This window comes from Cyanistes caeruleus, chromosome 4, assembly GCF_971803275.1.
Source record: "Cyanistes caeruleus chromosome 4, bCyaCae1.hap1.1, whole genome shotgun sequence".
NCBI classification, from domain to species: Eukaryota; Metazoa; Chordata; class Aves; order Passeriformes; family Paridae; genus Cyanistes; species Cyanistes caeruleus.
The window spans coordinates 40,156,328-40,181,790 of NC_141704.1; the positions used below are offsets into that span (position 1 = coordinate 40,156,328).

A 25,463-nucleotide genomic window follows, 5' to 3' on the forward strand; every position below is an offset into this window, starting at 1 on the left:
TTTTGCTAAACAGAGGAATAAGTGGTAATATTTTCCCATGTAGCAGCTACCTGAGCATTAGCAGAATCCCTTCTTACCACCAGATGCATATCTTCCAAACTGGAAGGATATGCTCATCCGGCTCTTTGATTCAAAGTAATTAGCGTCAGACTTCCTGAATGAGAACATGTCCTGTGGAAACAGAAGGTGGGTTCAACAACATTACTTAAGAAGTTTGACCTTTTTTCCATTCTGAAAGGTCATCTTACAGAGAGAAGCTTTCTTAGAGGATTTCTATGCTTTTCCTTCTAAAATTCTTTAAAATACATCTCTAGAGTGGTTCCTGAAATGAGAATCTAGTCTTCAGCTCCAAAAGCTAAGGACAACCTTTTCCAGTAAAATGACATTATCTTACTCTCTGTATTTCCCCTTAATCAATTAGAAAATTTTTCTTTCCTCTAGATACCATGTCAATATTTGGATTTAATAATGCATCTACCCAGTGTTTTCCAGAGAGTAGGAAGGCATGATAGACTAAAATTTGCTCATGAATTAAATGTGCAAAACATGTTAGACCTATTTTCATTAAAAATCATGTGTTTCTTCTGCTAGGTCAAAAATTATTATTTTGTTTCTTTTACAGTTCATAGATGAGTTTTAGAAAGTTATTGCATAGAAATATCAGAAAAATATCAGAAATAGCTGAACAGACCAAGCAACATAGTTTATTTGTGTATTGTTAGGAGGGGGTTTTAGAACCATACATGTTTCTCTGCAAACTTCTGCTTACTGTGTGTGATATTTTGTTTGCAGCTTCTGTGAGAAAATTCAATTTGTATTTAGTATCCTCAAAAAATGCACAGGGAGAGTTAGACGTTTTAGACTGCTGTATGTAAGAGCAGTGCATTTAGCAAGGACAAGATTTCGGAAACCCTGAAACTAAAGTGTGTACTACAGATCTTTCCATCTCTCCAGAATTAGTATTTATGGAAAGCAAGGGATGATAGTGTAATTCATGATGGAAGGGGTCCCATCTGCTACTTCAGTCAGAGGGGGAAAAGAGTTACATTTTCAAAGAAGAAAGAACTGAGCACTTGGACACCAAACCAAAATCAAAGCCAGTTTGATTTGCTGAGCCCCATAGCAGAGTCAGCTCTCAGAGTTAATACTTGCACATTATAATGCTGGTATTTAAAAGCTATCTTGTTACTCAGCAAATGCAAACACAAGATGAACTGCCTTGAGCCATCCAAGAGTCATGTGACCTTGGGAAAAAAGCAGAGATCTTGGGAGGATCACAAAATCACACAACAGCCCAGCTTGAAGAGGACCTTAAAAGGATCACCCTGTCCAACCCTTCATGGGAAAGGGAGCTTGGATGAGATTAGCTAGCGCTGTGTCCAATCACATCTTGACAGCTTCAGTCAAGGTTTCAGAGAAAATCTTCAGTCTTTCCTCAAAAGTGATGTTCTCTGCCTTGCAGCAGGGCTGATCAGGCTTGGTGGCACAGTTTCTTGTGCAGCCTCCTGGCATTGCTTCCTTTGGAACAGAAGCAGGGTCAGCTTGTGTCTGTTGAAGTGGCTGTAGGTAACATGCCCTACAGAATAAAAGCAAAGCATTAGTTTCTTAGGAGCCTTGAAAACCACAGTTCTCTGCAGAGGATTGCCTGAGGTGCTTTCTGGTGCTCCTGAATTTTTTTAGCACCTGAGGGAGATTTCTAGAATGTCAGGCTTAGGCACATACATAAATCAAGTTCTGGAAGCTTGAGTGCTCTTCTAGAAATAAGCCTTGATGTAATCCCATTTACTGTAATGAAGTAAAATACTGGCTGGCCACTTTTAAAGATATCAGCCATCCTACACACTAAAGGAAGATGGAAAATATGGAAAAACAAGCTATTTAAGCACCTAATTAAAGACTACATCACCTAATACATATTCATAGATGAAGAAGGGAGGATAAATTTAATTTGTCCCAGGTATCTTGATCTGATGTTTCCTGATTTCTCAGTATAATGAAGAACAAGTAAAATTAAAAAAAGATGTTGTAGGAATAGCAAGAGAATTAGCAGCTGAGAAACTGCACTGTGCAAGAGAAGACACTAGAAAAAAATACAAGGAAAATTCAACACAGAAGATAAAAGGAAAAGAAGTTTGAGGCAAAAAATGTTAAAAAGAGAAGAAAGTGCCAACAGCTGAATAAATGAGAAAAGCTTGTTCTCCATCTCAGTTGACAGTAAATCACTGAAGCCTCATCTTAGTAAAAATTATGCTATATTTTGTGTTTACATATTTTATTATTTCTATATCTACCTGGGGGAAATAATAATAATGTCAACATTTTGGAAAATGTTTTCACAGGAAGAGAAACATTAGGATACCAAAGGGTAAGCTTATTATTTTAAGCACATATATAGCATATAAATCTGATATTTTCATCTAAAAATACTAAGAGAAAATTCGAATTAAAAAGGAATTTAATTATGAACTTTATATGTACCTTCTCGGTGTTTTTACTGACTCAAATTAGATGTCCAAACTATGCAGTTCCCTCTATTAACACGATGTACTTCTACAGACATCAAACTGAGCACTGAACTGAACACAGCAGTGTTCCTCCATATATTTCATGCTATCTATAAAAGGAAGAGATACAGATTAATGCACTAACAATTATTTTGCATAATACACTAATGGTATATCATTCTGAGCAAGCACCCATTCACATATCACAAAGATTTTGCAAGGCCACCTCGTCAAAAAATAGGACTTAACCATTAAAGAGTTGATTTTTACTGCTTACTCTTTTTGTAGAATGAGGCAAAGGTATTTAAGGGAGGCCCAAGTCTGCAGGGTGCTTCTGTATGAATACATTCTCTTGAACAAGGAGTGGTAATGATGGTTAAACAGTATAAATGGGCAATTTAGACAATCAGTAATTCAGATATTTACATGGTCAAGAACCATTTGATTTCCCTGCAGTGTATCAAGACTTTCAAACTCTTGTCCATCCAGTAACACTTTAAATATGAGAACAACATACTTGTAGAGAATTCTTCACAGACTGCTATGAGAGATCTGCATCTATTGCTACAATAATTATCTTAACAAAATTAAAATATGGAAACCTCTGATCTTCTTTATTTGACTTCTGATCTTGTTCCAAAAACTTGTTATAAGCATGTAAAGCAGTTTATTTCTCCTGGAATATCTTTGAAATATCATACCATTCAATATAATTTTGAAAAGTTAGGTACTCAGAGCACTCAATATATTTAATGATGATCATTTAATAATTTGATAATTATAACAAACACTTTCATATATGCTTCCAAATATTTTTACATTCTTTCAAACATGAAGCCGTAGTTTCTGAATATTGGGAATATTTCTGGCTGTAGTAAAAGAACTGTTTTGGAAACAGCTCCAATACTTGGGGGTTTTTTATTGTTGATATAATAAACCTCAATATTAAGAGTGTACATTTATGTTAGTTTGGATTTTTTAATAACTTAGCTTCACATATTTGCAGTGTAACATGGGGTATAAAGAAACAGAAACGACTTATAGCTCCTACAACAAATTTTCATATCATTACAAGCTTATAAAGGAGCCAAAAGGAAGCTAAAAGTTTTATAAAAATGTGCAAGCTTATCTGCATGGTGACATGCTTAGTAGTAAGCAAAACATTTTTAAAGCATTATGATGTGTCTTAAATGACAATTTTCCAGCCTTTTCTCAGACACTGCTTAAAGAGTTCCCTTAACAGTGTACTCTGCAATGCTGCAGAGTGTCAGTGGTTCAGTATAAAATAATAAAGTATAACATACACTAATTGGGCTGATATAAGTAGATTATTAAGTGACATTTTTTCTATTCCAATAAATACCTCTACGAAAAGGCTATCTTAATTATTAGTAAACAATACAGAATATCCCTGGGTTTTTTAGATAATTTTTTAAGGTATAAATGTCTTGTCAATTAGATCAATAGTGAAGAAAATTAACTTCTTTCCCAAAAAACCATACTGCTATTTCACTTAAAAAGGGACTTTTTCTTCCTGTTACATGTTCCAAAACTTAAAAAATATTTGTGAATGTTCCATTAAGGGGCAGAGTTTATATACCTGCTTGCTCCCCTGTGCCTTCAGGGTACAGTTTGCAAACACACATAACATGTGTCTTATAATATTCCATAGATATATGTGACTTGGTTTCTGAAAAAAAAAAATTTAAAAATGCAGGAAATCTTTTAAATAGAACTTAATACCAAGTCAGTTTTACTGAGTAGAACTAAGGAGAACATGGCTGTTGGGTCAGGACTCCAACTACCACAAACTGCAGCCTCTCTCTAAATCACAGAGATTACTATCAAGCAAAAGGGGACTCCACAAGCTAAGGCAGATTTAGGGAATTTCATCTTTGTGTCACCTGTTCTGACAAGTCTCTTACTCTTTCACACATACCAGATGCTAAAATGAATGCTGTAATTCCTGGGGGCTAATTCCTGGGGGCTCCTCCTGCAAAGAGAAAGAATGGTTACAAACTATGTATTTTGTTTCGGTCTTTTATATTTTTAGTATGTGTTTTCAAGAAATCTTTAGTATGTGTTTAGTAAGTTGGGGTAGCATCCACTTAGATGGGAACCTGTGCATAATGGACAATCACAATCATATAGAGTCAAGTCAGCTTTGGTACTGCTTTCTCACAAAGGTGTTTGTAGGTTCTGCCACAGTAAAAACCCTTGCACAGTGCTAGATCTTCCGAATCCTTGTTTCCATCTGCCACCATTGGATATTACGAAACACAGTCTTCCTCATTCCTCTTCACAGAGCAAAGACCACACAGTCTTAGAGCACTGCAACTCTTAGACTAGGATTTACTACACACAATTAAAATAAGAAAAAAAAAAAAAAAAAGATAACCCAAGAGGGGTAATTCATTTCTTCAGGGCAAATGATAGCTTTACAGGCTCTGTAAGGATACCAAATCTCTACACCTCCGACATTAGGGTAAGTATACAAATCTAGATAAAACACCTACATGCTTTCCCTTGTCTCAGTTTCCTCAGCAGTTTGAAGCACTTCTTTGATCTCAGATTAGAATCCCCTAGGGTTTTTTGATCTCTGCCCCTGTAGCTCATGATTCCTGATCTGATCCCGTCTCACTTGTGTATCCAGTTTTCTGATTCTGGTACTTTCCCCTTCTTTTCTCTTAAGCATACCTTGGTCAGTGAAAGACTACTTCACATTGTCCTAATAAACTTACAAAACTGGTAGCTGTTTCTCAGTAATCTTCCTCTGTAACTTGATGTTAAAAATTGGCAATCAATTCCAAATATCACTAGAATTATGCATTCAGAGGCCTTCTTCTGAAGACAGCAGCCCACTGTCCAACATTAAAGAGGGAAAGAGAACACAAGCAGACCCCAGTCAAAGCAACTTCATTTTGTGTCCAAGTTGCAAGCCTTCTGTATCTTATTCAGTGTATAGAAGTGATTACTCAAACAGCCATGGGCAGATATTTGAATTGGGAAATACATTAAATTTGTGTGATTTTGAAGAGTTCACTTTCTTGATAAAAAGTTGAAAATTGCTAGGAATACCAAAATATGGTTAGTTTTTTTTCAAAAAAAATTGTATTTCTACCACAACCAAGTTCCAATGAAATGCCCTAAAATTGGGAGGTTTAGTTGCATACAGTTTGTTTGACAAAGTTGTAAACTTATTTTTAAATATACAGACAAGCATATAATGTTAAGGAACTGGATCATCTTTGCTGTGAAACACAGCAAAGATTTTTGCGACACTGGGGAGCAATTCTAAGGAAATGGAGGGAAAATGAGTAAAAAAGAGCTACAGCTATAACACTTGCAGAATAGTGTGTCTGGGAAACCTGGTGAGATGTAAGATTCATAATTTAATAATTAGGATTAAAATTTTGAAGAGAATACTCTTTATTCCTCATGTTCAAAAATATGATGAGCTGATAATGCTACTCATTCATAGGAGAATTCAAATGGCAAAAATAGTAAGCTTTGAGAATAACATAAATAATATTTTTAACAGATTTATGTAAGACCAAGAGGCAACTGCAGTGACAACAGCAGGATAAGAGTCAGGCAGTTAGGTACATTTAGATAATGGAAATAAATAATGGAAAAAAAATCACTATGTTTTCTATAAAGTTTGTATATCTAGTTGTGTAGGAGACTTCTTTAACTAAAAATATTTCTGAATCTAAAAGCACAAGTATTGCCAACAGGTACAGAGAAAAATTAATGAAAAAGGGCTTAGAAAGAACACAAACATCTCCCTATAGTTGTTTTACTTTAAATTTAAGCAAGCAAACTAAAAAAGAGACAAAATCAGCATTAGCAATGACAGAATAGAGATTAAAGAACAATAGAAAAGGAATTTGGGGATATGCTCATACTGAACTAGAAAGGAAAACTGGGAAGAGGGAATTTAGCCAATTAATATTACTGGAAAGTATTTAATTTCTGGTTGATCTGAGTTTTTTTCTCCACACACTCCCACCCCCCCAAATCCTTAAAACACTTTAATGATTCTTCCTTAGATGAGGTCAATTTTGAAATGAAAATCACTGTTTAGCATAGATATATAGGTTTTCCATCTAGATTTCACATCAGACTTGTGTTTTCTCTTGCTATGCATTAGATTTAGATGCCATTCGGTGTTCCTTATGATGTCAAAATAGGTATAATGCACAAGTTCTTTGCTGAGCAAGTTTGGGCTAACATGAAAACCAGTATAATTGCCACAATAATTGAGAATTTTTTTAAATGAAGTTCCTAATACTGAGGAAGCAGGAAGAATTTCCTCACTTTTGTACTTGCTGATGGGTGCAGTTGTTAGCAGCAGATGCTCCCATACTAAGGCTAATAATGGAATACCTATTGGAGCAGATGGAAGAAGCATTATTGCTGGCACAGCATAAAATAATTTAAATGCACAGGTTTGAAAAATGCTTTCTGAAGGAGTTTGCAAAATGTATTGGCAGACATGCAGCTAATGGTATCTGAGATAAGTAAGGGCACTGCTCGGTGGGAATGTAGTGACACTACTGTGTATGTGTGGGAATACAGACACAGGACTATTGGCAATGAGAAGTATTTTAATGTCCTTTGATCAAAATGAAAAAGAAAAGCAGCTAAATAAATTTTGAATTTAAAATACTAATAAAACTAAAGTGTAACAAAGATGTGGGGTGAGAATTCACTGTACTATAGAACAGATTACCTTGTTATCCATAATCATAAGCAACTGTTCATTACTTTGCCAGTCTGAACTCTTAATTTGGTTGAAAGAGTCTGAGATTTTGCATTTATACCCTGGAGAGGTAATTTTCTCTCCGGGATGCCCAAAAAGTTTTGGCAGTTGTTAGTGCTTTTCCTGCCCCTCCAGAAAATGAGTGAGTTGATGAGGACTGATAAGAGGAACTATTTGCTGTTCCCTTGAGTACTGACTGGACTAAAAGCTAGTTGTTTTCCTGGAAGGTGGAGGAAGGTGAACCATGTTATGGTATCAGTCTTTCCCACAACTATCTCATTGGACCTCAAGAAGCAAAGTCATTTTGGAAAATCTTTAAACTCCCTCTCTGACTTCACACCCAGGCCAGAAACAGCAAGCCTCCTTTAAAGTAACAAAGTGTCCCCAAATACAGCAGTCATTTCTTTTCAAGCCTTTCTTGAGTTCTGTGCAATCCATGCATTTCTTCTCTACTGACAAAAAAAAAAAAATATATATTTGTTTTTTATTTATGAATTGTAGTTTCTTTAGTGACTCATCTTAATCATAGAACACAGGTTTGGCAGTTGAGATTCATAAGTGAGGCTCTTAAAGAGCACTCCTTATCTGTTCAGCCATTAATATCCTTGCTACAGTTATCTAAAGGTCAGCTGGTTTCTCAGTGCTCTATTAGAAGAAATGCTGCTTACACAGAGGTGCCAACACTATTAGGCAGGCTATTCTCATTTGAAACCCTTGAAAACTGATGTCATCAAAGAAGCTTAGATCCTTTTAACAATTAACAATAAAGAGCTAACATCTGAAAACAGAATTGCTACCTAAATGCAAAAAAGAAAGTAAATTAAAAATTAAAGAAAAAATAAACAAGATGCATTTTGGCAAGTGAAGTTTTAGAGTACATTACTAGAAATCATTTTCAGCAATAATACTTTTAAAATACTCCATAGGAGCATAAAAAATACTTTTTCTGCTTCTTAATGAAAGAAGCTTGGCTTGGATTGCCTTGACTAACTTTCTAATCACAGAAAAATTTTCTAAATGGCTTTCAAAAGGCCATCTGATGATTTGAAATAATTGCTAAAATCACAATTTACAATTTATTCAATTATTTCTTGCCTATAAATAGCAATTCAAATGCTAACTAAACACTTAATCATAATCCAAATTGTAAAACAATAACAATTAAACAGATATTTCTTGCACGGTATACGGTTACAGAGATTATTAGAGAAAAAGCATCTTTATAAAATGCATTTCCAAAGCTGTTCATTGGAGCTTTCACAAAACCTGTGGACTGTGAGATGCATTCCTGAACCATCAAGATAATAAACTTTTCCCCCTACCTATTTACAAACTAGAAAGAAATTTTACAAAGAATGAGCTATGAGCTGTTTACTCAGCAGCTGCAACATCTGTAGAGTTTTCCCAGGAATTCTTTTTACATTTGAAAGGCCATTATTACACAAAAATTAATCTGAAGCAAGGTCATAGAAATATGGTATTCCAACTTAGACCTTTGCTTCATTCTTTCTCAACACTGTTGAATTTCCCTTCGCACTGGGGATAACAATGATATTGTATGATGCTGAAAACTGTGAGATCAGTGTGGAATTTTAAAATCAGTTTTAACAAATTATGTCTTCTAAGTTATTAATATCTAATGCCTTCAGTTTGTAAGACTTTGCTCAAGTGAATCTACATCAATGTTCATAATTTTAGGGATAAAAATCTACAGGAAACAAGACTGGAAAGACTAAGTCCTGGACACTAATTAATGAAACTATTAATTATAATAAAATTATAATAAAAAACTTCAGTGAAGGCCTTAATGCTACCTAACAGCATAATTATCAGCAAATACCAACCAACCTCTTAAAGTAAAGATTTACTTAACATCCTGAATCTGTAGTACTTAAGTCAGTTAAAAAGGAAAAAAAGCTGAAAGAAATTGTTTAGCCATAAAAGAAGGATGTAAGGTACTCTAGCTCTAAAAATCACAAATCAAAAGTAGCTGATTAGGCATAGAGATGAAATACATATAATGAATAGTCCAGGTGTCCAAACAGGACGCATTTCTCAAAAACAAATAATACCAAGGAATTTTGCACTACTCTGATTTCAAGGTAAGTAGTTCATTACTAGTTTCACCTCAGCTTCACATATCTTGAAACACTTCAAGATACCAGCATAAATTTTGAATTAATAAATAGAAATTAAACCAGAAGCACCATAAGACCAACAGGAGGTTGAAGAGCAAATCTTGCTCTCACACCTACTTTTACATTAATTTTATGAGGTCCAAATGGGGAAATTAGGATTAAATGGAGATAAGGAGAAAATTGATTTTCCTTTTCTATTTTACAAAAAAAAATTGCCACCTTAGGTTAGTTGATACAGATTCACAAAAGCATATTGTTTTCTCATTTTATAAAAACATTTTTTCATACTATATTCCCTCTCCAAGCTCACAGGATTGTGGTAGCCATCTTGCTGCTTGTGAAAAATGCATTTGAAAACATTCCTGAAATTAGAAAATTAAAGACATGAGCAGACAGACGAGTTATTCCAAGGTGCATCAATGTTTGAAACTTTGCCACATCAGTTTCTCTTCAGGAACTACCATATGCAATGCTCTTACCCTGAGGCACACGTAGGTAAATGATAGGGAGGTAATTCCTCTCTCTAGAGGATAGGCTCTCTCATGTTTCCACAGAGTGGGAATATGCAGACTGTTGTGGAAAGGCCCTGTTGTAAATTAGTACATAGCTTCACTGGGAAAAAAAAATAAATAAAAGCCCACCCATATTCTTAGAATTAAGGCATCAAACAGCTCCTCTTAGTAGAGAGGAAAGCTCAGGTAGAAAAACATAATGTCTAAGGAATTAATATCTGATACTTTGACTATTTTATCATATTGGAAACCATTGGGACACAGAACATGCAATGATCAGAAATAAATACTTAACATCATTCCATATTTCCTACAGAAGTCTTTACTTTGGTTACAAAAATTAACTAAATTATACAAATTTATTAGATCAATGAGTCTTGCAGACTGCACAACTAATAACTCCATTACAGATATAATAACTGGCATTTATCCAGAGTACTATTAATAAAGGCATTCAGTTTGTGAAAATAAAAATTCCAAGAAATGGAAGCATTTTAAGATTACACTATCTTTTAAAATCTTGAGCCTTATTGTTCCTTGGAAAATACACCACATTTCAGTCAGGTGTAGGCTGAACCAGTGTCCTCCATATGAGGAAAGTCTTATTAAGTCATTACTTTATCTCATTTTTAATGATGTGAACAGACTGAACTTCTTGTATAGAGCAATTTTCTGATATCAGAACATTTTCTTTTTTTGCTCCTATACCCTTACCAAATTTTTAAAGTATTTTTAATTTATCAAGTATGATAACTCCACAGTGGGGCACAACTATAAACAGAATTTTTCTTTAACTCATTACTGCTTTTTTTATTTAATTTCTAGATCTAAATATATTTTTTCTCCTCTATCAGCCTCTATGCTGGCAAGACCTTCCAGAATGACTGTCTAGCCTTTTTCTGTATATGACAAAAGAAAATTTGGGCAGCAATAGAGAAGTGGAAGAGTTGGTTATTCAGAAATTTCAGAGAAGTAATACATGTATGTGTGACTGGCCAAGAAAAAAAGAGCCACCCCTTAAAATGAAAGTGCAAAGGAGGCTGGCATAAAAAGCTCAGCAGAATGAGTAACCAGTATTTCAGGACTAAATGAAAAATGACTGACAAAGTAGGAGTCCCCCATGCAGAACTTTGGCCAGAATTTGGACTTTCTTCTACATCATATTGATAACCATCAATCACTATGATGTAAGGGAAGAAAACTATAAATTGCACAGACAGGAAATACAAATAAATCAATGTGGCTAGGAAAAATATTCTTTACATTTGCTTAGAGCAAAAAAAAAATGGTTTCACAAAACCTATGCTGGGAGAAGATGCAAAATTAGAAAGACATTTGGAGGGGAATACACAAGTTAACATCAATGGGCTGTGCAAAAGCGAGTTGTTGGCCTTTGACCAGCTCACCATTCCAATGCTGAAAAGATCAGAACTTCAGACATCTTTCAGCAGCACTTAAATGGTTTCACAGAAAAAGGTCAGCTGGATAGATGCAAAGCAAGCACTGTTACTCTCTAACAAGGATGAAGGAAAAGCTGTGGAAAGTTAATAACAAGTTCAAGCTACATGCAGTATGCTCTCTATTCTCCTAAATTTTTTAAGCCTTTAGTCTACAAGGTTATTAAGCTTTCCAACACAATATCCAGTCAAAGGTGAAAAGAAGTTTTATTCTTAATAATAAACAAAAAATTAGATAATCTGTAAAATAATTAACATATTCCCATTTGACCTTCCACCTTACAGAAAGCCTATTATTGCCCAGAAGGTGGATTTATGTGTCTAACTCGTTATTTTCATGAGGAAGACTGATAGCAGACCCTTCCTTGCTTAGATTGTTACGTACTGAAAGAAAAGTTCAAAAGGTAAGACAACTATGCAAATTATACTCTTCAAATACCAGAGATATTTTCACTTTAGTTTTGCTGTAAAAATACCTTTGATCTGCTGCATTAACATCACTCTAAACACAACAAGTTGAGACATACTGTAGAATTTATGTGAATAAATCTACAATGAAGTCCCTAGGTTTAGTTTAACAAATTTCCACCAAAGAAGAATTTTCAGTGTTAGACTTGCTATAAAACAGATTATTTACATTTTAATAATGTGTTATTAGCACAGGCAGATTTTCTTTAAACCATCGTGACAGTCTTCTGAAAGTCATTGTACATTGCTCAAAACTTTTTTACATCTACTTGAGTAGTGATTTCTCTACATTTAATTACACTCCCTTCATGAATTCAGGACAGTCTCTAGCCTCAGTAGGTATGGGATGATCTCAGATAAGAACTTGGCAATGTACTTTTGTACATTTATTTCCATAGTAGCTACACAGAAATATAATTTTCTACACTTATGAGAGTCTGGCAGTCCCTAATGTATTTAAAAATTGATCAGGTCATTTTTTCTCTCCATCTAAAAACATTGGATACAGGGATAGGCATTTAGTGAGAGCAAACCCACTAAAATGAATGGGAAATCTCATTTTATAAAAACAATAAGGAGATGCTTTCCAGATTCCTACTACAATTAATTCCATTTCATTCTAAACCAAAACTTTTAATAAATTATTTAATTATCAATGTCAGTGTTTTCTATACAGCATTGGTTTGGTTTTGGGGTTCTACTTTTTTTAGGTCTTTAGGTACCTGCATGGAAATATTCTAAAATAAAGTGAGATTAAAAAAAAACAAGCATGAAAACACATATCAGATGTTTTTAAATTTTTTTTTTCTGCAGGAGATTTCCAATCTGTGGAATTTGAATACAAAGATGAAGTGGGGGCTGAACCAGTGTTTCGCTTTTAAACAAAAGTGTATATTTCCTGTTTCCTCTTCAAAATCAAATTACCAATAGGCAGAAAATGCAATTCACTGAACATCTGTTGTTCTTCTCTTAGATCAAATTGTTTAAATAGAGAAAGTTATTCTGTATGTGTCAAAGCAGGGGGAGCAGATGTTGATCAGCTTTTCAACAAGGATATATTTTAAGACAGGCAACTGTTGTTGCCCCGTTCTCCCTTGTTTGTTATGTTCAATATGAAAACAGATTATTTTCTAGACTCATCCTTGTGCCAAATTTTGGTTATATTTAGTTTTAAAACACTGGCTAGGACTTTGCACTTCAGAGATTCTTTACTACAGGACAGTGCTAGTCTCTGTACTCAGTAGTTATGGTAATTAGAAATTCATTCAACACATTTTAAACCAAACATATTGAAATTATACTTTATGTATACTCATTTGCAAGTATGAAAAAAACCCTAATATTGTAGGCCTGTTTCTTCTTCTTAAAAGAGCTTAAACTGGAAGTATTTACATTGCTGACCTTTAAATACTTAACCCTAAATACCTAATTTTAGAGGCTAATTTTCCTGAACTATTTGTCTAGTTGGCCAAAAGGCTCGTAGACAGAAGCTTTACCATAAAGACTCCTAACTTAATCCAGTCAAAGGGTGCACTTTGGGGAGATCACTGAAGTCCAGACACACCATGGAAGACATAGAGAATGGAACTCCAAGCTAACATCTTTCCTCTACAGTGTTCGCTGTGACATGTGAAAGCAGCTGCATGTACCAGAGTTCCAAGGTCATTCTGTCTTCAAGTCTCTCTTATTGTTCATGTTTGGAGTGTTCTGATTTAGTTTCTTCCTAGCAGAAGGAGAACGATCTACTTTCCATCGTGGTAATATTCCTTGGCAGAGTAGTAGACAACACATTATTTCAGTGCATTAATATTTATGTTTGAGGGTCTTATTTAAAGTATATCTTTGTGAATGCTGTCCAGACTTGCATCCAGAAAATATTTTTAATTTAAATTCCAGTTATTTCTTTGAATATAAACACTCTTTTTTCTACAATGTACATAAACTGCATAAATAAAAGGCCTTTTTCACCTCTGATATTTCTTGTTTTAATACATTTCTCATCGTTATGAAGAAAATTAATATGGTTTACCATATGTTAGCTGCTAGCTGTAGGCTAAGAAATGCCCTCATGTCCTACAGAGACATATTTTCAAAAAATGTAATGGAGAACCTTGCAAGTTTAGACTGAGATTCACAGTGTTCATGACTGACCTTTCCATCTGAAAACCAGATCTGTCTTTGTTTAATATCACAAATGAGGCCCTGATCTTTCTTTACATTGCCTTCATCCAATTCAAAAAATTATACTTCCAGTTTTAATGATGGGCTTGTTCTCATCAAATAAGCAAAGGAATCAAACAATCAAAGAATGAGTTAAAAATTAAAACAAGGCTTCTGCAAGTCATGATAGAGACTGTGATGAATTAAACAAGGGAGATGAAGCTTTAGCTTTGTATCATACTTCTATGAAATTTAAGTTACAAGTCTTGAGTTTTGGTCAGTTATTAAAGCAAAAGAAGTCGAAAAAATGTTTCCAAATAAAAATGCCTTTTATTTTATGTACTCCTTACTCCAGATTTTATTTACAGGGGCTAATAAATGCTGCTCTGTTTAAATATTTTCTGCTTGGGTAAATGTTAGATACATGATAACAGTAATAGTCTAGCATCAAAAGTATACATTAAATAAACACAGATTTTATTTTCAAACACATAAAAATACTTCCAATGTTTTTTTTTCCTCATTAGGTATTTAATCTTCTTTGGTTTAGCTAATTGTAGATGTCCACAGGCTTATACAGGCTTATTGACTTCTTTCCTTAACAAAGGTTCTGTAAGAACTTGTTTAAAAAGGGTGTTGATATTATATACTTAAAAGCTTTTACTCATTTAATAATCCTGAACATGACAGCCAGCTTTGGTTATGCAAACAAAACTCAGAGCTTTGTTTCATAATGTTTTCTTCTGATTATTTTTGATAGCAAAAAATAACTGCTTCCCAATTTCTCTACTCTTTATTTTATGTGTTTCAATACTAAAAGATACTATTACACTTTTGCCTCTTCAGGTTGCTGTCACAAAAGGATTTGGTTTTTCTGGAAGGAGTCAGTATTCTTATCTGTTCCCTGGTAATACTTTTTTTGCACTGTGCAAATAAAATAATGCTAAAATAAGGACAAAAGTTATGTTTTTCTTTGCATTTTATTTAGAATAGGACAACAGCTATCAAAGAAAGGCAAGGAAATCCAAAGTATCTTCTAATTCAGTTCACTGTTTAAAGACCAAACCAACCATCCTTAAAAATATTCTTGATGTATGTTCTTCTAAATTATTTTGGGGAATTTTCAATGACATAAATTTTCCCTTCGCTAGTCAACATTCCAGTTGTCTAGGATTTATAAAAATTAATATTTTCTTGCTCCCTGTCTTTCTGCTCTTTAATTCTCACCCACTGATCTCAGGAATTGAGTAAGGACTGTGATCTCTTTGTAGAGGAGGTACAGATGAAATAAGGAATATTACTTCTTTTTTAGAAAACCAAAGACATAAACCCCAAACTGATTTTATGCTTCTACTTGCAGCCATGCTCAAGGCCAAAACCTTACTCAATGCCAACTTGCTCACTTGCTAACTTCGAAGAGGAGGTGACTGTGTCCCTATGTCCCAATGTGCTTCTGGGACTGTTTGCTAATACTGTCATAGGCTTTAGATTTTATAGGAAGTATTTGTTCCAAATAAAATGTCTTAAAGTGTAAATTAAATGAAAGTAATAATGAAAATAAATAATATATCAAGATCTCAAAGTCTTCTTTTACTGACTGTGCTGCTTTAACACTGAGAAGATTTCAGATTATCATACTATTTTCCTCTTTGTGTCTTCTATGACCATATTACAAGTATTCAAATGTCCCCTACTTCTTCTCTTTAGCAATTTACCTTCTTAACATTGATGATGTGGTGCTATTTGAAAGCACTAGTCTTATTTTAATAAAGTTTAGCTAATTTGTGCACAAAGGCATTCTCTCCCTCTGTTCCTTCTTTAGAATTTCACTCTTGATTGAAGAAATCAAAGCTTTTCCCAGTACCATAATCAAAGAAGTCAGACATTCACGTTCTAGGTTGTCCTTGTCTTCTCCTGAGCCTCTTTAATCTGTCACCATGGATGGTGATTAGCAAATGATGAGCAGTCCCCAGCTGGTCCCTGTAGAGAAGCTGGTTCACTTTCTGAGGTTGTTCAGCAATGCCCCTTCTAGCCAATGAACCCTTGTTACTGCTTTGCCATCGTTTACACTTGGCTGATTATGCCAAATACTGTTGAATGCTTTCCAATCTAACTTGTGTTATTGGTATTTTTACCCCCGCTTCCTGAGAGATTGAGTAGGAGGCATGCCAGACAGCTTTCTCTTTCCAGCTTTCATTGATAGAAACCTTTTGCTGTAGTGTCCAAAAGGAGATAAAAGACAAGGATTGAAATGGCTGAGCAGAAAGGGGCAGGAAGCACTCAGACTCTTCGTATGGATGAGGTATTCATCTAAGAAAATCTTTGTCATCCCTGGTTGTGATGATAATCATAATCTTAGACTTTTTTTTATTCTGAAGACTTTTCTTTACATTCTTTCCCAAAGCTTCCTTACTGCTCATGGTTTCTCTTCCACTGCCTATAAATATAATATATCTGCTAATCTGTTAAATGTTGAACTCTTTTGTGCTTACAGCAAGTCCTGTTCTTTTGCTAGGTACCACCAGAAATCAAAACCAGTGATGACAGGACACCCAGTTACACCATTTTGTTCTCAGCTGCAAGCAGGAGGCCTGACACTTCCAATCACACACACTCCTCAATATCATTTTGTCCTCAACTTCTAAAAGGGGGTAAAGAGGGTTCATTTAGATTAGATATTAGGAAGAAATTCTTTACTGTGAGGGTGGTGAGGCACTGGAATTGGTTGCCCCAGAGAAGTTGTGGATGCCCCACTCCTGCAAGTGTTCAAGGCCAGGTTGGATGGGACCTTGGGTAACCTGACCTAAAGGGAAGTACCCTGCTCATAGCAGGGACTTGGAACAAGATGTTCCAACTCAAACCTATGATTCTATCACTTTACCTTTGCAACACAAATAAAACTTTCTTACACTATTCTAGGAAATATAAGAATGCTAATATTACTTTAGTTTTTCATTCCTCAATAAAGGATTGTTTTCTTCATTGCCAGAATTCCAGAAGTCCTTCCCTCTAGCTGACAAGAAACAAGTGAATGAAAGGCATGCCGTTCAACATGCAGTCATTAAGGGAGAAAATGGTGAATTAAATTTCAAAGGAACTCTTGCATCTATAAAATCACACCTTTTGACTAGTACCTTTGTCAGTTTAGGTATTAAAATTATTAACCAAATTTATTAGTTCAACTGAAACCAATGCTCTGTTAAAAATCTTTTCATTCTTTTACTGCACAGTGGCTTCAATTACCTTTGAGGAGAGTTTTATTTCTTCTTGAATGCACAGAGTTTTGTTCAAGTCTTCATCTCTGAAATTCTTTAACAAGTAGGTGTCAAGGTACTTTGACTCAAGACATTCTAAGCACAAGCCTGTGTTTTCCCTGTGGTTGTGACCTTTTTATGCCTATTCTAAATTCTGTATTGAATAAAATTCAAGCTGCTGCTTCTCAGCATCAAAGGTTTTATTCTCTCTGCTAATCTAGTATCCTGAAAGTTATTCAGCCATGTCTCAAGACACCTGCTCTTCTGCAACATTTGATTAGATGTCTTTCCATTTTCTACAGTTCTACTTAAAAAAAAAATGCATTTTTTGAAATGTATTTAATTCATTACAACACTCCAATATTCATTAAAGAATCCATCAGTATTTTCCTCAACACTTCTTATGATATCTTTAAGGAAGTGAAGAACTCCAAAGTGGTGAAAGGATAGTCATATGATATTTTTCCATGAATCAACATAAAAAGTATCATTTATTGTCTGAATTCTCTTTAATTTTGTGTATTACATCCTTCTCAGTCTTTTGAGATTTCTGCAAATACCATTTACTGCAATATCAGCAATATATAAAATAAATTACAAAAATCGTAGGTTATAAAAATTTAGAAATTTCCACACAATTGAAAATAATTGGTTAGTATAAAGTCCTGAGTAAGAGTATAAACATGAGCAGAATATCTCAAGAAACAGACCATTACACATTCTGACAATCGAAATCATCTTGTATTACTATCAAATCTTCTGATATAGAATGCCAATTGTACCAGCTTTATTAGAATTACCAGAATCTAATCCAAAAGCAAATAACTACAAAAAATTTGGAGAAGAAAATACAGAGACAAAATACTTGTTGAGATGTGTTGTATGACTGAAAGATGCCATGTTCAATAAATTAAATGTGAGAGATTTGGCAGCAAAAATACTGGCACCATCTAAAGCTTCACAGAGAGAAGAATTGTCACACTACAAGGAATTATTCTCTATTAGTTTGGAGACACATGGTGACACTACATGTGTAATAAAATGTGTGTCAAAAAATAAAAACATGGACAGACTAGCAACTGTTCAGAGAACCACGAATTTTTTAAGTGCTTAACGAAGGAACTTACAAGAAGAAATTAACAGAGCTTTTATTTTTTCTTTATTAAGATATGGTTAGAGAAAAAAATTATTATTCACAGTTGTTATTTATGTCTAAATGCTTAGAAACAAAACCTCAGCTCAAATAAATCTGTGCAGCTTATTTGAGAACACAGTAGTTATGTTGATATGTTATCCACTTACTTAGTGGAGGGTAAGGCACTAATTAAAGAAGCAAAATATATGTTGATAAGAGGATGAAGGAAGATAATTTCAGTGGAATATAATGAATAAAACCCAAACTGTAAAGAATCATTACATTTTAGAGCATATTCACAAAAGTATTTGACCAATTGAGACTGCTATAATTAAGAAAGTGAAAAGCATCATAAATTGCAATTCTTAATGGCACACATGAAAACCAACACAATGTGACTGTGATTATTTCTTTCCCTGTTTCAAATTTCTGGGGGCAAACAAGAAGACTAAATTATAAGATTTTGAGGCTGTGATGTGTTGTTCTTACTTTTATACACATTTATATACGGCAATAAACACCACATATTCAAAGTCTCTGAAATTATTATTCTGACATTTATACAAACAAAACCAAATGATAGTTTAGAAAACTACAGCAAAAATATTTTAAAGCCCTGCTAGACAGCCTTGTCTGATACCTGTAAGAAGTGCTCTGCAGCAGTACTGTTGTTCACAACAACTTAATTCTGGCATGTGCTAAAAGGAGGGCACTCTCTCTGTGTCATAGTCATGTCATTTAGGAATTTTTATTATGTTCTCTTTTATATGGTGCCATTCCATTTGGCAGACTCACAAGTTTTTCAACTCATTCACTTTCTTACTTCTCAGCCCTTGTAAATATAACTGTTCCCTTAGAAATAGAAGACGTAACAGGAGAGACTGAGTAGGTACCTCTATGCTGCTGCATTAGCACAAGCTCCCTGCTCACATTTGAGTTCAAATTCTACCATTCTGCACACTGCTTATGCACTGAATCAAACCATGAAAATCAAACCATGTTAGCTGACCAGCTCAAGTTCTTGGTGAAGTACTCACATTTTTGCAAACCTCTAAGAGAGTAAACAATGGAAAACTGAAAGCAGGCCCTATGGACTGTTGAGGCATTCAAGTGTGTCCAGAGAAGCAAACAAAGAATGGGCTGGAACATAAATCCTGTGAGGGGCAGCTGAAAGAGTTGGATTTGTTGAGCCTGGAGAAAAGCAGACTAAGGGAAATTTTGTCACTCTCTACAATAGCACAAAAGGAAGTCATGCAGCTACCTAAAAGAAAGCTATAGCAAGGTGGAGGTTGGCCTCTTCTCCCAGGCAACTAGTGATAGAACAAAGGATAACAGCCTCAAGTTTTGCCAAGAGAGATTCAGACTGGACATTAGGGAAAAATTCTTCGCTTAAACACAGGTTAAGCATTGGAATAGGCTCCTTAAGAAAGTGGCAGAGTCACCATGCCTGGAAGTATTATAAAAATGGGTAGACATGGAGCTTTGTGATGTGGTTTAGGGGACATAGTGGATCTCGGTCAAAGGTTGGACTTAATGATCTTCAAGGTCCTTTCCAACCTTAATGGTTTAATGATAAGTCTGGCACTAGGACCGGTTGAGATGTACAGCTGCAACTGGGGGAGCGTAGCTCACAGAGATGGGAATGATTGAGAACCTAGGAGAGCAGTGGGGACAAGACAAAATGTGGTGGGGACTAGGAAGGTAATCTGAGGACTTGAAGAAGGATTGATGAGGTAGAATGTGGAGTCTACCTAATCTGGAGAGAGAAAGACTGTAAGCAGAAGACAGTTGAAAGGAAGAGATATGTAGATTGGAAGAAACCCAGAAAGAAGTAGAGTTTTCTGTGCCAGAAAAATGGAACTGGGAAGAGAATCAAGGGTGGGAAAGAGAGGAATGGCTCTGGCTTCAAGTTAGAGAACACACAAAAAAAGAAAAGAGAACAGGCTTTGAATGAATGGGCAAAAACATATGTATTCACAAGAGATATCTTTTCTGAAAGACTTCAGAGGAGCTGACACGGCCTGAGTTTCACTCAACTTAATCCTGGTAGTGTTTAGAAAGATAATATTCAGGTTTAATCTTGCAAGTTTCCTATATTCAGAATTTCTAAAAGTCAATAACAAATCAGATGTATAACTCTCTGTTTGTTATTAATAAATGACTGTATCATGAAGTTCTTTTAAAAAATCTATTTAATATGTTTAAACAGAAACCATAAAAACAGAATGTTGCACAATCTGGTTTGCTATACTCTTGGCCAAAGTTAAATAAAATCTCATAATGAAGTGGCTCAGTTCTAGCAACAGAACTCTGGTGGCTACACAGTAAATGCTAATATGCATCTTAAAGGTTTCCTTTAGTTCTGCTGCAAAATGCATGACTCTATGTGAACAGCATGGTAACAGTGGTAGAACTAAATATTATTTTAATCTCTCAGATGGTCAAAGGAGAGTCATAGCTGCTTTTACACTTTTCTGACCCTGAAGTCATATCCAGGGTGGAACAGCCAAGGATGATTATATTATTCATTACACTTCTAATAGGTGTAACTTCCTCCTCCTCTCCAATATAGAAAGGTTATATAATATTTTTGTCATTATTGTCTTAGGAGGAAGGAAATTAAGTAATTCCCTACACTGACAACATCAGGAATCTTAATCTAGCCTTTTCAAAAGAAAGTTAAGGACAGGAGCTGTTAAAACTCACCTCTTATATCTGCACATGAAAGGAAAGACTGCTTTTGTTCCTATCTAATCATAAAGGTAGATATGTGTCTTTAAAATTATGATTATGATCTTAAAAAATAAATTGTTGAACTGTCATCATGCTTCAAATTTTGTGTGTGTGTGTTGTATCTGTTCAGTTTACAAATAATAAATGTTGTAATTCTGCCAAACCTGCATACTCATTCCGAAATGTCACACTGTGGGTTTTCTCATGTGTATATCAAAGACCTGGCACAAAAGTGACGTGAAGTTAGTAGGAATATATGCATTGAAATATATTCAACAGGCTTAAGACTAGCCTTAGAGATTCCAGTGTCAAAATTTTTATCTAAATACCAGTAATTTCAGTGATGTATATAGGTTTAAACAATCCCAGACTTTCACACTGTAATATGACTTAACTTTTTTTTGTCACATTAGAGAAGATAAATATCAAATATGAGTATGGTCATTTCCCTGATCCAATTAGATCTCAATGAGCTGTCCAAGTGTCCAGAACAAACACAGAAAAATAGTCTGACATACAAAACAGATGGCGGTGTGCTGATGTGACCCATGAGCTAGCTAGTAAACAAGAATCAGAACATACCTAGCCAAGACACAAGATGCAGTGAAAACCACTGTACTTTGTATGTCAGAGATTTAACTCCCCTGAGCATTGTGCCAGAATGATGCCATTATCCTCAGAGCTGCCTTGGCTGTTCTCACACAACACTACAGCCTGGGGTGCCATCCAATCCATAGTCCCTGTGTAGAAGTGTTTATAATCATAGAAAAACTACATGTGGAGGGCAAAGAAAATGAAAAAAATGTTAATATATGTGATTTTATATTATAATTTCCATCACTGAATTTACAAACTAGATACTTAACTTGTGCAGCAACACTTATTAAAAACACATTAGAAAAACAGCTTTGACATTGAAATAAGCATTAGTTTCTAATATGTGGAAATCAGATGCAGAGAGTAAGTGTGCTGTTTTTACAGTCTAATTTTAATTACAAATCTCTCTAACACCAGTTTCCAGGACTCTGTATTACCAATACAATTACCAATATCCTAAAGATGATTAGGAAAAAACCATAACTATTGTCAGTGTAATTCTGCGGTAACATTAGGGAATCCATGACTGAAATTTTAGAACAAGCTTTTGTCCTTATTCAGAAAAACACCTCTCAATGAACACTTTGTAGTGTTACATCTCATTAGTTAAATTCACAGCATCATTTATTGTTAATTACATTTTCAATATTTACCATCTTTCTCAGTCTGTGATGACATCACAAATAGAGAGGGGTTCCTAGTTATGACATCATCAACCTAAAAACCTAACTCAGCTCACTAGCAAGATTGCTCATACAATTAACAGGCTGCAAAATTGCTTTTCACAAAGACTAAGCCCTTCTATTTCTGGCCTTTTTATCTTCCAGCCATATCAGGAGTCCCACTTCCAATCTACCAGGCTCCTACCTCTCAGGTCTGCCCCAAGCTCTATGCACTAGCGCTCCAGTCTCCTTCATCTCCAGCTGCTTCCTTAAAACCCCCATGCCACTTTCTTTCTTTCTTTTCAGAGGAATGAGGCAAAGAAATTCCTTCTGAGGTTAGCAGGATTAATGCAAAAACATAAGAAAAAAAAATTTCCTTTTTCGAGCTAATTGAAATTTAAGAAAACTTGTTGTTTGTTACAATTTAGAATTCATGGGTGTTTTTTAAAAAAATATTGTGTCTTCTATTGACAGTTTTGTCCCGCTTCCAAAATAAAATTAATTGGATCAATATTTGAAGCATTATAATGCATTTTCCCATTAGTTTCCTTCTTTTAATACTCTCTGACTCCTTGCATTGCAATCATAAAAGAAGTACCAGGAAGGTAGATTAGCTGAAAACGAAAAAGTTTTTCATTTCTGGCATTACATTGCAAACTAACATTTTAGAAGATTACACTACTTTTGGGGTAAACCATCAAGCTAATCAAACTAAAATATTTGAAACGTTTCCCATAGACATCTTGATGGCAAACTGGTCTCTAATGTGAATTTCCAATTCTAAAAACAGCAGGCTAAAGCAAGCTGGTTTATTATACATAAAAAAAGAAAAGAAAGGAAGATATCAGTAAATTAAATATTCATATTCTCTCTTCACCACATATGAAGATCCAATCCAAAATATTTGGGAGTGGTAGCAGCCAAAACCAATCAATTATCCAGATACACATGCTATGAACCAGACACTAATTATCTCACACACAGGTTTATTATTTAACAGCTCCATACCCCAACCAGAGACACTGTACAGCCAACAGTGTTTTTAATCCAACCAGTTCATGTCTTCTTCAATCACTAGAGTGTCATTCAGCTGAAGTCCCATTCATCAAGAAAGACAGAGGAATCATCCACTAAGAGCAGGGCAACATACACTAATGCTTCTTCATGTGAGGGGATAGTGGAAAGGAATTTTTCTTGCAAACTCTTCTCTCAAACATGATGTGTTGTTGATAAGTAGCTGCAGCTGCAATGGGCTCTGATCAAATACGGCCCAGCCACTGAAACTGGGAACATAAAAGAATTAACAATTTTTATTTTTAATATAAAAAAAGGGACAGATTCAATAGGCAATAAACTGAAATAATACTTAAGGGACTGTCATATGCAATTGCAAAGATAGTGCATGATGCGAAATAAGAGAGATCTGATATCTGCTCTCTGAGCTTTCAGTTTTAGTAAACAGCCTCCATTTTATGAAGTACATTGTGGGATTGTTTCTGTGGTAAATAGGGAGTTAGCCTCCTCTGTGACAAAAAGACATAAGTTCCAGACTTGGCAGCTAAATACATCACATCCTGGACAAAAATGTGAGGATTTCATAATCATCTGAATTGCACAACTTCTGGTGTGCAATTTTCTCATAGCTTGACCTTTCATTGAAAGAAAATGTTCTTATTTTTTCTTTCCTAAAAATATAACATGTAGTGTAAACCAGGGTAGTGCCAATCCCTTCACCCAGATTTATTCTAAAATGTCTTCTGCCAATTGTAATTACAGGGAAAATAACTGTAGTGTCTCACTGAATATAGCAGTTCTCAAGGTTGTGAGAGAATGTAGAAATTGGCAAAAATTACAGTTTCATTAAGCAAGTAGGAAAAACTGTAATTGAGAGTAAGGGATTTTGAAAACTCTTGTTTAGTCCTCTCCTCTTCTTGTAAAAAAAATAAAAATATCTCTCCACACTTCAAAAATACAATTTTCTACTGCAGTCACTGCAACAAATCAGATATTTTTTGGTTTTTTCAGGTTCTTTTCCTTTGTAGTGGCTGCCATTAAGTACGGATAGATGGTGCCTCGGAAGACAGCAGTCAAAAATTTCAAAATAAACGTCCATTGTCACAAAGTTCTAGCTAACAGTGAAGTAAAGGTTGTATATGTTGGATACATAACTTCAGAATCTTCTGCTTTTACTGTTTCCTCCTCTGAGTTTACCACCAGTTCCCATGATTTTCTAACTCCATGGTGATCTGAAAACCAGCCCAGCATAAAATTAATTCCTTTAAATAAAAACCCCCAAATTTTTAACTAAGCATTTTTTTGTTGTTGTTTTGTGGAATCAGATGACTGCAAATGCTGACTTGAAATGCAGTTTGGAGCTGGAGTGGGCTAAGAGAATCCTGGTAATGCCAGTGTAGATTAGCTTAAAAATTATGTTACAGCCTTATGCTCCTGCTTGAGGTCCTCCAAATTAAATGGCTAATACAGTTTAATTTAAATACTCTATCATTTGTTCATTCCTGGGGCTATACAGGGCTATTTAAGCAAGGAGTCCTTGCTGGGACTGGGCTGAAGAATGTGTTAAAAACACGCAAGTATGGTTTGGATTATCTGAAGAAAAAACTTCTTAGACATAATAGCACTAGAAAAGCATTAACACATCTATGTGGATTTTATTTTATTTGGAATACAAAGGACTGTGGATGTCCAGGAGCCTGCCACCAGGGCAGTCATGCCGTGGCCCTAGAGGGACAAAGGCAAATGGGCAGAGACTCCCTTCGGACAGAGTGAGAAAAGGCCTCCCTCCATGGACCTTTGCAGACACATGTAAATTGTTCTCAAGGTTCGATGTTCTATTGGTTCACCTAATTGATGTAATCCCCATTCCGCTGCCATTTGCCATTTATGGTTAATCCCCAGAATGTTCTCCCTTTCCCTGACTCCTATTGGCCATTTGGTGCATTTCCCCACCCCTGTTACCCTATTGGTTTTCCCAGTCCCTAGCCACTCCTTTGCACCATTTTCCCTTGTTCCAATTGGACCCTGACCCTCAGCTCCACCCCTGTCACCCTGTATTTAATG

The 25,463-nt window shown here is 35.1% G+C and overlaps 2 long non-coding RNA genes across 2 annotated transcripts in view; one reads left to right on the forward strand and one right to left on the reverse strand.

The window, feature by feature from the left end:
- The window catches only part of LOC147653593 (uncharacterized), an 80,670-nt gene extending 56,034 nt beyond the window's left edge, over positions 1-24,636 (forward strand). Inside the window, exons 2-3 of the long non-coding RNA XR_015286493.1 lie at positions 11,662-11,780; positions 24,411-24,636. This is a non-coding gene — a long non-coding RNA (uncharacterized LOC147653593). The remainder of the gene's footprint in view (positions 1-11,661; positions 11,781-24,410) is intronic.
- Positions 2,485-13,753, reverse strand: LOC111937307 (uncharacterized). Its single transcript, XR_002868553.2, has 3 exons — positions 13,341-13,753; positions 4,444-4,497; positions 2,485-2,614 (listed from the first exon to the last, which is right to left on the reverse strand). It is a non-coding gene; the product is annotated as an uncharacterized LOC111937307 (long non-coding RNA).
- Positions 24,637-25,463: the final 827 nt, after the last annotated feature.